At 42.1% G+C, this 6,578-nt stretch overlaps 1 protein-coding gene and 1 pseudogene across 5 annotated transcripts in view; both read right to left on the reverse strand.

Moving 5' to 3' along the window:
- LOC149182882 (protein PHOSPHATE STARVATION RESPONSE 1-like) overlaps nt 1-6,578 on the reverse strand; it is a 235,636-nt gene that overhangs the window by 124,391 nt on the left and 104,667 nt on the right. The gene's annotated exons all lie outside the window — the stretch shown is intronic.
- The window catches only part of LOC149182883 (heat shock cognate 70 kDa protein pseudogene), a 24,836-nt pseudogene continuing 22,009 nt past the window's right edge, over nt 3,752-6,578 (reverse strand).

The following is a 6,578-nucleotide window of genomic DNA, read 5'->3' on the forward strand; positions in this document are numbered from 1 at the left end:
CCCCCTATGAGTGGCCCCTGTATCATTAAGGAACCCATGAATGTCCCAACCCCTGGTGGGGGATGAACTGCCCCACCTTAAGGGGGTAATCACTGTTATTTCTTACATATCATGCTCTCATTCCTTGGAGCCCCGAGTAGTAAAACAAAGACAAATCAATAAAGAGCAAAAGGCATATGAAGAAGGGTGGAAAAACAAAGGTCGGGGTAACTCATTTACCATGATTGCTCCCTCCTACATTTATATACCCAAAGTGTGGGCTTTCCTCATTATAGCTACCCTTGTACCATGGCATGTGGTTTGAAGCCTTCCCTCTGTCCCCACTTCATTCCATCATTACTTCACATGGAACCTGCCATTAGAAGGATGTACCTTGGACATGTCATTCCCTTAGAGGTTGAAACCACCTAATAAGGTCTTTCATTAACCACTCCTACTTAGAGAGGTAACACTATTACATGTTCAAAGCCTCAAATTTGGAAGGAAAACCCACTATGAAGTCTCACTTCTGCCCTTGATTAACAAGCTTATTTACTCAATTGCACTAATTAATCATTGTATTTGAAGGTGAGGAGAAGCATTGGATCTTATACAGGATTGCAAGACTCCCTATAGGAGATCCAAGCACTCCCAAGGACCACAATGGCATTTGTAGGGTGAGCATCGAGAGCCATGGGCCTCCATTCATGCAAAGCATTGATTTGCACACCATGGGCTTGTTCAGGATGCCCCAGTCGGCTACACATTGCACCCGACACTTGGCAGTTGATCCAAGGCCCAGAGGAGGTTGTGTCATTCCTAGGGGGACATGGGAGGGCCTATGTCATCTTCTAGCCCTCATTGATGCGGCATCGACTTGATTTTGAGCCACTTGGAGACCACTTTTGGAGCCCCAAATGCAAAATAGGGGTCTCAAAGATGTTTTGCAACATATGAAGGGCATCACCCTCTTCATCATGATTTTTGAGGCCCTCTCCCATATTTCTAGCACAAGAGGCCTCAACATTGCTTCTTTAGGCCTCCGCACATGCATGACAGCAACCTTGCATGAGCTTAGGAGTGAGATTAATTTAATTTTTGAAGCTATCATGGTTGGCTTGTAACCATCGGTGGGCTACTTAGAACATTAGACATGTTAGCGGGGCCTTTATCATTTGTAATTTGAACTCATAGCACTTGTATAAATAGATGAGACTTATTCTCATCTAAACCATCACACTTGGGATTTTCGCATACCTCTTTAGAGATTTCAGACCTGCAATTTGGAGAGGATTTGGATGTTTATGGATGAATTTTGATGTTTGGATCATTTTTGCTATCTCTCTTGGAGCCTCTAATGTCTTGTTGATGGATGGATATATTTCACATTGTCTTGTAAGTGCTCTTTAATGATGTATTTCTGATTTTCGCTAATGTCTAATGCATGGAATATTGTCTCTTGATGAAATTTGTGCCCTAATTATTGAATATTGTTCTAGAATTGTAATCTTGAGAAATTTTGCATGTGTTATGATGTGAGAAGAATGCTCCTAGTGGATACTAATTATATATAATCCATGGAATTTCATTAACTTGAATTGAAGATGGAAAATGCTTGAAGGGGTAGTTAGGGCTTCCTCTTTAGGCCTCCTTGAAGGACAATTTGGTCAAATCAAAGTTCCCATGACTCCAACCTCCCAATGGTCTAGGCACTAGTCTTGTCCCTTGGTGGTCACTCTTAAATTTTATCCACAAATTCTCTTTCTTTTCTTCATCCCTTTAAGGATAAAGAGGCTCATCTAGGGCTTGGTGTGAATTCTAATAGAGGAGGAATTTTTTAGTTTGGCTTGGATAGAAATCTTCCTTTGTGTCTCCTCTAAAAGTGCTCAAGTTTTGGTGGAATTCCCACGGTGAATTCTCCATAAATTTTGATGCCCTAGTTGTCACATCAAGAGGGAACCCTAGAGGCTAATCCTTCAACTTAGGGATTCTTTGAAGGCAATCTCTTTAGTACTTGGTGAAGTAAATCATTCATTGCCTTTTCTCTCTCCTACCTTGACCTTGGATGCACATATATATCGTGTCAATTTTCAACCCTAGTCTCATGTAGTTTCTTCTCCAAGGGGTTTTTCGTGGAAAGTCTTAATAGCTCCTCCCAAAGCTTGCATTTTGTTGAACCTTTCCATTGAATGAGCTACCTTGCCTCACTTCAAGCCTATCATAGAGAAGTTTATCACAACTGAGTAATATTGGGACTCCTCCCATCAATGAAATCCGAGAAAAGAGGGGACTTAGGTTGTGGTAACAGTGGGCCTTTGTCCCAAGTGTTGTTGTACCCTCTAGTTTTTCCTTGTTTACAAGGCCTGCTAGTGCAGCAACACTTCCCTAGCGTTTCCGAGTGGAGCGCGCTTCGAGAGTGGAATCGAAGAGGGGACGCTCCCCCGCAACCCTACATTCAAATGACAGCAAGCTCTCATAAGGAAGGATATCATTGCATTTAATAGATGTACATGAATGATTAGAAAAAGGTGCAGCTAGTGCATAGGCATCTTAGTGTGTGTGATTGAGGCATTATTTCAATGCATGGTTGATAGCATAATCTAAAAGCCTATTAATGAATATTCACCTAAAATGGGTAAGTAAGCAGTCAAATGATAGAGTTGGTACTAACTCATGAAAACAAAATCATCTCAACAGCTACTAGATATTGCAACTGTTGTAGCTTTTTCTATCTCCTGTCACACAAGTGCTTCAAAAGATATAGAAGCCTCCTAGAGATAGCCTCTGGGTTGGTAGGAGATGAGTGCCTAGGGTATCCGAGAGGAGTGCTTTCGAATATTATCTAAGGGATTTTTGTTGCACTCCATATGTCACGTAATTTGAAAAGCATAATTCAGAGCTTGGTTCAATAGCCCTTCGTCAAGGTAAACTCAAGCAAATACACACTAGTAGATATGGCTGATCTCAAAGAGAAATGTCTTGGTTCTGGTGGCCGACACACAACAATAGGAAGCTTAACATTGTTGTTGTAGTATAGATGAACAAGAGGAAAGAAAGGAGGGAAATTGATGCAGAGGGTTGGACAAAACACAAAATCCTAAGCAACAATATCCAGCATAAATGATGAAACCCTAGCGGAGACACTCTGTAACGCACGCTATGGAGGTTGGCATGGTTCTGGAGTATGCCAATGGAGAGCCCCAGCCCGTGGGAGAAATCCGAGAGAACGCCAACGAACATTATCCAGGGCTAGATGCAGAAACAGTAGACAAAGTCGACGCTTGCGGGGGATGCACTAACCAGCAAATATGCACCATTGCTCCCAAAGGGTTTGATCCAGCGGACAAGCTCCTCTATGAGACAACGGATGCCGAGGGTCTCTGGAGATTCATCGTGGAACACAGAAAAGCCGCTTTAGCACTCAGGGTCAAGCTTCCGTCAGTGCTAGAGAGCACCATTGATCCCGCGCGACTAGTCTCACAAGATCTCAAGGGTTTGTATGACAAGGGTATCGGGAAAATGGAGAAGGACTCAGGTCTAGGGCACCAGAGACGAGCATGTTCTTTGTCGCTGAAATTGATTCTTCCCCTCTTGGAAAACTCTACAAGGGGAACCGAGCGCCCGTTGTGTCTCCGAGAACTAAGGAGCAAGTGAGGGTCATCGCCAATGAGTGGAAATCGAGGATCGATGATGATGCGGATCCCGTCAATAATTACAAATCCTTGGAGATTACGAAGCTGCCTACAGAGAAAATGCTAGATCGAGCTCTACCTCAAGCAGATCCAGTCAATCCTGACCTGGATCTGATCCAAATCTTCATAAAATCCCTAGAAGGAAAGAGTATCTGCAGGAAAATCGCCAGAAAGAGATGGATCCAAGATTTAAGACGCGAAATCCAGACACATTTAGGCATACCAGCAAGCATGCAAAACCTGATTTACTCAGGACACAGCCTACAAGATAACCACACACTACATGATTCTGGTATTGACACAGACTTGAATATCACAGTCAATCTGCAGCTACGAGGAGGATGCTCTAGCACCTATTCAAAGGGCACAGGCACGTTTAAAGATGCAATCAAAGGAAAGGAAAAAGCCCAAACCAATCCAGCATTATCCCCTCATCTACCAAGGCCCTACATAGTGGAGCAAAAATCTCAAAATCCCGCCTACACAGTCGCAATACCTGAGGTAAATGGATTGTACTCTGAATTTCTTACCAAAGTAGTCATATGCAGATTTAATGGGCTCTGGCCCAAATCTGATCTTTTACACCAATGGATTTTTTCTGCTTGGTCACCAACCTGTGAAATCCTTTTATGTTCCAAAGGGTTTTTTATTGTTAGATTCACAACAATTCAAGAAAAGGAATATATACTTAATAAAGGACCATGGTTTTGGGGCGACGCAGGGCTCTTCATGACCCCTTGGTTCCCAGAATTTGATGCCAACACAATGGTGGTATCAAAAATGCCAATTTGGGTCAGATTACACAAACTCCCATTACATTTTGGCATCATCAAGTGCTAGAAGGTATAGGGAACTCCCTGGGGAAGTTCCTAAGGATTGATCAGGGCAGATTCGCAAGGGGCATATTCACTTTTGCCAGGATATGCGTCGAAGTAGACTCACCCAAGGACTACCCGACAGCATTACATTGATCTTCAATGACACACACTAGATACCACCTCTAGATTACGAAAATATAGCTTTTTGGTGCTGTGGATGTTTGCAGAGAGGTCACCTTCACACTGCCTACCCACAAGCTAAAAAAGATCCCAAAAGGAACAAAAAGCAACCCCAAAAACCAAAGGGCTAGCAATGCACAGACATTTTAGAAGAAAAAGCAGGACAAGCAGAAGCAAGAGAAAATAATGCAGAAAAGAATATATAGAAGGACCAGAACAACACACAAAAGGAGGAGACAGACAACACCACTGCCTGTATTTTGAGGCCCAACAACCCCTTGTCGCAACAGGCAGCCCCAAATAACAGGAGAAGAAGTACACAGCAACAAACGAACTCATGGATCTGAGGGCTCTGATTCTAACAAAGAATATCCTATACACACAAATGAAAATCAAATGTCCATTGTAACATCCACTCCCAACACTAGAGGCTATGCATTCTGTTATAACAGAATCATTCTGTTATGCATTCTGTGTTAACAGAATCAACTCATTTTGCATATGCTATATTAGCATCTACAACATGTAATTTTGTCTTATGAATAAACCTACGATTTTTCCAAGGGGAAAAAATATCCAGCAGAAATATGGCAGAGCGAGGAGATGAAAATGCAAAAAGAGTGGAGCGTGAAACAAGGCCTCAAACTATGTGCCTCATGAATACATTTGTCGCCAAACAACAATAAGTAAATCTGTGCACATACATGTATTGTAGACTATTAAATAACACAAGTAAATTTGTAGTTAACACAGGTACTTTTTACTACTTAGCAGCAAACATACAACTATAAGGAGAGTGACACTAGCAGCTTCATTACAATATTTCAGAGGAGGAAAGACATACATGAAGTGATAAACAAAGGGCAAGCATACTGCGCATTGTTTGATTGGAATCAACAAAACAGTTTCATTAATCCTTGAAGATGGAGTCCAAATCACTAGTCCATCACATTTAGCAATTGTATCAGCCCAAGGACCTCATGAACAAGCAAATTGAACCAAAGTGGAACCACAAAATTTGGTCCCCTTGGGTGCAGAAATCTAGAACCATTCTTAAGTGTTTCTTCCCTTTATTTATAAGGAGAGGGGGAGGTTTGAACAACAGTTAGAAAATATCTCAACCGAGCTCCAGTGGTCTGATCGACTAGTTGTCTCGGCGTGCGAAGGTTCTGCCACCCAAATGATTACAACAGATTTGATTCCTTCTTTAAAATGCAACAAATTACAAAATAACAAAACATGGGAAGACTAAATGATGACCATAGCAAAATATATCCATGCCAATTCTTGTGATCGCCTCTAATAAGGCCACGTCTTTGCCATGATGTTCCTTTGTAGCTGCTCAGTAGGTTCACTTGTCATTTTCGCTTTAACTGCTTCAATTCCCCACTTTCTGGAGCTGAGAGCGATCACTTGTGATGGCCTTAGTGGTGTTCTATAACATAGTTGTTGACTCATCCATCTTTTAACACTTCTACGTTAAACTATCGGAGCCCAATATGTCGAAGTTGCAACTCATCGAAACTTCATTTGCAAAAGCCTTATGAAATCGTAATTTTTTTATGCCACCAGGCTCCTTTTGTTTAGCCCTTTTCTGCATTTCTCATCATAGGACTGGGGGTTGTGACCTGTTGCTTAACCTTAAGGTGCTAGGGCATTCTGTTTATGCCAGGGGCCATTTTTCCTTTGTTAAGTGCTTTCCGCCCCTTGGTTCTTTAAACTCTTCTCGACCATGTGCTAGCCCAATATCGAAGCCCCTCTCATCGGAAGTTTTTCAAACACCAACCATTCTAAAGTTCTGACATCCTCAACCTCCGATATGATGTCATCACTCCACGTGGCACCTCATGAGTTGTGACATCTGTCATTCAGATTTGTCCCCTTAAGCCCCTCAAAATGTCAAAACTGC

Source organism: Pinus tabuliformis, chromosome 3_2, assembly GCF_031772625.1.
Source record: "Pinus tabuliformis cultivar Carrire ecotype Pingquan chromosome 3_2, CPIR1, whole genome shotgun sequence".
NCBI classification, from domain to species: domain Eukaryota; kingdom Viridiplantae; phylum Streptophyta; class Pinopsida; order Pinales; family Pinaceae; genus Pinus; species Pinus tabuliformis.